Consider the following 7,001-nt stretch of genomic DNA (forward strand, 5'->3'; position numbering starts at 1 on the left):
TATTCTGGCGGCGATTAGCATTTGGCTCCCGAATGCTTTTCTTTCATTTATCCAGATTTCAAATGTATCAGAAGTATTAGTATGGATAGCTTGTTTCTGGCAGTCTGTCTGGGTGAGCCATTGTGCGATTATGTTGGCAGATCCTCATTATGTATGTGTGCTGAAAGTTCTTGCCGTTGAGTTTAATCTGCATACCATTCGTAGGATAATATTTTGTTATGAATCGATTTTTGAATTGAACGTCATCTTTCTTCTATGTATCCCTTGTTAAAGGTTCCTTAAAGTGTAAACTTAATTCAAAGATTACTTATTAATTTATAATCATATATTTTTAGATATACGTCACGGGGAAAATGTCGACGAGATGGGGTCAAAATGGTAGCTCTTCATTATACTCTCAAGTTTTTATTGACCACTGCTAAACACGGTACTCTAGATGTGTCCTGACTAGTTCTGTATAAAGTTTACAAAATGTACCTGGTATTTTGCAGATACGTCCCTTGCAGCAACACTTATCCTACGTGCTGCATCACAGAGATTAGAGTTCTTCAGGTCATTACTGATAACAACTCCTTGATCCCTTCCCGTTTTTCCCCTCGGCAGCAACGTACCAGATAATTTTTGCTCATGATTATTAATAGTCCCGGCAAACTGCATAATTTAGATAGGGTTGCTGAATTGAAGTACAGTATATGTGTGACGTTAAGTGTAAGAGCTTTAAGTGAGCATGATTGAATAAGACAAGTTATGTGAGGTTATTTAAGTCATGGGTGTTTTAAGCGAGTTGCTCAAGGCGCTCACTGACGGAACCTGACGCAATCTAACCTTACCGAATCTAACCTAACCTAACCCCACCTAAGCCTGACCTAACTTGTCCTATCATATCCAACCCTAACCTAACGTAACTTAACCAATCCTAACGTAGCCTACCCAGACCTAAATTAATAACCTTACATAACTGCACATATCCTAGTTTAACCTAACTTAACCTAACATCACCTAACCTAACCTGCCTTATACGTGACCCCGTGAATCCCAGGGACTTGGTAATCAGTACACCAGAGCAGAACGAACGTCGACTGTGTGTGAAGAGGAACAAGCATCTCACGGATCACAGGTCACGGGTACACAAAGCTTCGCCAAGGCCAGGGCATGGAGGCCGCGCAACGTGAGGTCTGCTCACCATATTAGCTTCCTATTACAGAACGCAGTGCCGGGCAAAAGATGGTTTGATCATAAGAAGTAGGCTTCAGTAAACCCTTCGTCCCGAGGACGGCTTTTTACCTCGCCCGGACGGAGTCCGACGAGATATTGTTTTTGGTCTAGTTTGCTTGTTTGTTTTTTCTTTGTTTGTTAGCAACATTACGGAAAAACGGCTGAACGAAATTACGTGAAACTTTCAGGATATGTGGGCACTGGTCCCCAAAGAAATTGATTAAATTTTTAAGGTAATCGAGTGACCCTGAAAGGTCAAAATCAAGGTCACGGATTTTCAAAGGGCTATAACTTGAAAACGGTTGAAGATACACGTATTTACGATTATGAACATACAGGAACTCGTAATAGAATGACCTTGAAAGGTCAAACTCAAGGTCATGGATATTCAGGAGGCTATAACTCGAAACTCGTTGAAGATAGAGATATTTACTATTGCCAAGATATAGGAAGTCTCATATGGGTTTTCATTTGGCAGCATCTCCTTTGACCTTGAGTGACCTTGAAAGGTCAAACGCAAGATCACGGATTTTCAGAGGGCGTAACTTGAAAAACATTTGCCTCGTTACCTTAGACTTTAATTGTGCACTGACACTAAATGGCAGGAACGAGTCAGTATTTAACAGCAATAAAATATCTGCTGTATTGCGAGGTTTGTATTGCCTGGCACCACTTGTTAAGTCTGGATCTGGTTAACGTCAAACAAATTTACTTAGAAGACATTTGATCTAAAGGACAAGAATCATTCTCTCTCTCTCTCTCTCTCTCTCTCTCTGTCACACACACACACACACACACACACACACACACACACACACACACACACACACACACACACACACACACACACACACACACACACACACACACACACACACACACACACACACACACACAAAGTTCGTGTGTTCCCTTCAGCTTACCTCCCACCAGCTTCTCCCTCCTCTACCCAACTATCTCCCTTCCTCCCTGCTCCTAATCCAATTTCAGGCTACTCCATTTTCGCCAGCCACCTCTCCTCATCTCTCTCTCTCTCTCTCTTTCTCTCTCTCTCTGTCTCTCTCACACACACACACAGATAGATAGGTAGATATGTAGGTAGCTATATAGGTAGGTAGATAGATATAGATATAAACAGATAGATATCTAGATAGATTGATAGACAGATGGATAGATGGATTGATAGATGGATTGGTGGATTGATCGATAGATAGATGAATGGATGAATGAATGGATATATGGATAGATGTATAGTAGATAGACAGGGATAGAGAATGATAGATAGTTACCTGCATATATCATTTAAAAACCTTTCTCCTCCTTTCCTTCTCCTTCTCCCTGTCATTGTTTTTATTCCTTCCTCTTCATGCATTTTCCTATTCTTACCCTGCTCTTTCTTTCCCGTCTTGTACACTTTAAGCCTTCTTCATTCCTTCATTTTCTCGTCATCATGCCATACTCAATCCATCACCTCCCTGTCCATTTTTCTCACCTTTTGTTCACTTCTTCCATCCATCATTCTTTAACCCTCTTCCCTACCTACCTACCTACCTACATACCTACTTACCTACCTACCTACCTACCTACCTTCCCTCATTATTACGTTTCTTTCCCATTCTCTCCTTCACTTCTCTTTTCTCCTTTCCCTCCCTCTGTTTACTATCTTCACTTCTTGTTCTGATTATCCAGTCCATCAGGCCATCCATCCATCCATCCATTTAACCACCCAACCATCCATCTATCCATTCAACCATCCATCCTTATTATTTCCCTTCCATCATTCCATACTTCCTTATTTACCTCCCATCTTCGTTTCATTCATTATCTCTTCGTAATTTTCCTTCCTTCCTTATTCCCTCCTGTCTTTTCTTGCATGTTTCTTCCTTTCCTTCATTCTTTCCTACATTCCTACCTTGCCGCCCTTCCGTACTACCTTCTGTCTTTCTCCTCTCTTCACCTCCTTCATTTCCCATTCCTTATATTTTCCATCTCCATTCCTGCCCTGCTCCTCCCTTCCTTTCTCCCTCCTTCCTTTCATTCCTTGTTTTCTTCTTCCTTTGCTTCTTTCCTCCATCCACCCTTCGTTCAGACTCCCTCTCTTTCTTTCCCGCCCTCATTTCTCCCTCCCTTCTTTTCCATCCATTAAAACTCTTTCTTTGCTTTCCTTCATTTTTACTTGTTTCTTCCTCCTTCCCTCCCTCGATTGTTTTCTTTCTTTTTTTTCCCCTCCCTTCTCTTCTGAGATCCCATTTCTCTTCCTTGACCTCCCCCACTTCTGCGTCCTCCTTTCACACGCGATGACTTCCTCCCTCCCTCCTTGCGTCCTTCCTCTCCATCCTTCCCTCCTTCAATTACTCCGTCCCATTACTTCCTTTTATCCGTGCCCCCTTTCTCCCTCTCATACTCTCCTCTCTTTTCCCTTCCCTCCTTCTCTCTCTCTCTCTTTTTTTTTTTTTTTTTGTCTTCTTCGGTTCACCTCTTCTCTCTCTTACGCGTTAAGCCTCCTCCTCGCAGTTCACACTTTTTTTTTTTTTTTTCCCATCCCGTTAGTATTAATTTCCTTTTCCGTTTTCTCTGTCCCACCCTCTGGTCAACTCTCTCTCTCTCTCACCCATTAAGCCTCGTCCTTCCTTCCTCTCTCTCTCCTTCCGCTCCTTCCTCCCCCCTCCCTCCCTTCATTCCTTAATCCTACCCCCCCTTCCCCTTTCCAAGTTTGCAATGTTGGAGGTGCCACTACCGGCCAAGTCAATTGCAGGGACGCCGGTCACTCCACCACCACAAGACGTCTTCATTACCGCCCCTACTAAGCCACGGATCAGGGCCAGGCGGGGGGTAGGGGGGGGAAGAGAGAACGACTGGGCTGGAAGAGTTGGAAGTTGGAGGAAGAGTGGAGGACTGGCGGACTTTGTTAAGGAAAGAGGGAAAGGGTCTGGGTAAGTGATGGAAATGGGAGGAAGGGACTGGAGCGGTGAGGGATGGGGAAGAGTGGATGGAATAGTGAGGAAACTGGGAGGACAAGAGAAGGGAAATGGGGGAGATGGCTAGTGGAATGGAGAAGGGGTAAGGAGTGGGGCTGGAGGAGTGAGGGAAGGTGGAAGATGTGGGGGAGGGGGGTAAGAAGGTAGGAGGATGAGTGCAGGAAAAAGGGATGACTCGATGAAGGAAAAGGAGGGTCAGCGGAAGGAAATTTTTCAAAATGAAGGAGTGGGAAGAGGAGAGAGAGCTGGAACTGGGGACGGAAGGGGGGAATAGGAGGAGGACTAGGAATGGCGGAGTGAGCTGGGGAAGGATGAGGAAGGTTTGGAGGAGTGGAGGAATGTTGAAGAGAGGGAGGAAAGGTGAGAGTAAGTATACAGGGAGGAGGAAGGGAAAGATGAGAAAAGTCTGTAAAATGGAGATGGGAAGAAAATGAGAGAGGAATGGGAGACCTGGGAGGTGTAGAAAAACAATTACGAAAGTACTAAATGGATGCGGAAACTTCACGGCCCTAATATGGGACCTAACTCAAGTCGTTAAAGTCGTCGTGAATGAGGCATCACGTTTCCGAAAAATGTTAGAGAACAGCAGACTGACAAGGCCACACCTAGAGATGTTCTCACTTCTGAAAATTTGCAGAGAAAACAGTCCAATCAAAGAAGCAGGAGTGCAGGAACTAGGAAAGAAGAGAGAAGGATACCAGGGGGAGATATAAATGGAAAGAGTAAAGATATTGGATAACTGAGAGAGAGAGAGAGAGAGAGAGAGAGAGAGAGAGTAAAGAAATACATAAGAATGCAGACAACTGACCAGCTGTTCCTTTCAAAGAGATTTTTTACAGTGGAGGCTTTGACTTTGGTATTTTTTCTAAGAGTTTAAAATATATAGGCTTTGAGTTGAAGATAAGTATAGTAAAGTAAGAAAGCTTCCTCCACCATCGATTATATTCTGTATACTATCCTGATTCCTATGGGAGAAATAATAGTAACAGCACGGCTATATTTTGATGTTGCTGTATTCACGAGCTGGATGAGAAGACAGTCATTTATCTGTTGCTCAGCTCGGATTGTCTTTTGCATGGGTGTTAGATGCCAGATACAGTCTAACCGACTCACGTTTGTTGTGCCTGTATTCCTGTCCACCACATTCCCAGGCAATTTGTTCCATATGCTCATCCCTACCGAAGAAGAAATGCTTTACTTTGTTTGACTGGTTATGTTTTTCAATAATTTTGCAATCATTTCCTCTACAGTACGTCTGTCAGATTCTCATGAGTGTGTTTTGGTAAATTTAACGGGTTCATCCTCTCTAAGGGTTCCTTGTATACACTGTTTGCTGAAAGTAATGGCACGACCGCTACCAGTCTTTGATCAAAATGTAGTGTCATTAGCACTACAGTTTTATTTATTTATTTATTTTTTTTAAGCAGTGCACTACTATTACCCTAGCCGTTACCATTACCGGTAGACTATGTAGCCTACATACAGTACATATTTCTCTTAATAATATTTGTACAGTCATTATACACTGACACATCATATTGGTGCTTTTATTAATAAAGTACATACCAGAAATAGGTTTACAGGTTTACATTTACTGAAAAAAAAAAAGTTCTTTGTTTGTCTTCAGTCACGCCCAAACCAAAGGCCAGAGACCCCCAGACCCATATATATTCTGAATCAGGGTGACCCAAGGATGGTTTTAGGGGGTTCAAAATTCAGATCTGGGTCATTTGAAGTCACCGGTTGAGTGTTGCCCTTCTTGGCCTGGGCAACGCCGGGTACCCCTGCGGCCCAGTTTTTGGCATGCAGACACACATAACCTCCAGTTCGGACATACTCTTTGTGAGTTTGACCTCCGAGGTAATTTTAGGGTTCTGGTCGGAGATCATTTGAGGTCACCGGTAATACACGCTAGAACGAGTGGACCCAGCAGCCCAGTTTTTGGCATAGAGACTCACATGACCTTCAGTTCGGACATAGGCTATGTGAGGTTGACCTCTGAGGTCATGTGAGGTCACCAATTGGCGGTCATTTGAGGTCACCGGTAATAGTAAACAAGTGTGCACAAATACTGTGCGTTAGTCAGCAAAAGCTGAAATAGAAAGTTCTTGAACCACTTATAATCCCCCTTCAAAAGCATAAGAGGTACATGGTCTTCTTGGAGTAGAAAGAAAGATTGAACTAGAACTACAGGATTAGTGTGTTCGCTTTTTTGGCCTGGCAACGCTGGGTACCCCTCCTAGTTATGTATATAATTTTCATTCACAGGATATACAGGGTCATTGAAATATAATACTAAATTAGTTTCTTTATTACCAAATCTAAGTTTACCTGGTTAAGTATGTATAATGTATCAGGAGATAAGTCATCAGTGTTTAACTTTTTCTTTATAATGTCCACAGGAGATAAATTATAGTACCTCGAATGTAGAAAGATTAAGGCTAATACAAACATTAACATACATTCCCTAGCAAATTTAAGGTTAATACCAAGTCATGTCAATTCATTACCAGAAATATTTTTCCTAACTTCAGTTCCAAAACGATCATTCATTACTAGTTTGTTAATGAACAATGGGAGATGGCAACCCTGTCGACAGTCCACTTGCGTTCGATTTGTGTACTAAGGTCCTTCGACATGATTAGCGGGCACCCATGATCGCTGCGCACGCTGCTTTTTAGTTTCAAAGCAAGGCTAGATTCAAGCTTTATACAATGGATCAGAAGCATTGATGGTGTATCAGTTCATCACGTCTACAGTCATTTTCCACCTATTGTCCATTATCATACTCCAACACCACAGATGGCC

The sequence above is a fragment of the Coenobita brevimanus genome, chromosome 23, assembly GCF_032717465.1.
Source record: "Coenobita brevimanus isolate Jiangsu-jjx chromosome 23, ASM3271746v2, whole genome shotgun sequence".
NCBI classification, from domain to species: Eukaryota; Metazoa; Arthropoda; class Malacostraca; order Decapoda; family Coenobitidae; genus Coenobita; species Coenobita brevimanus.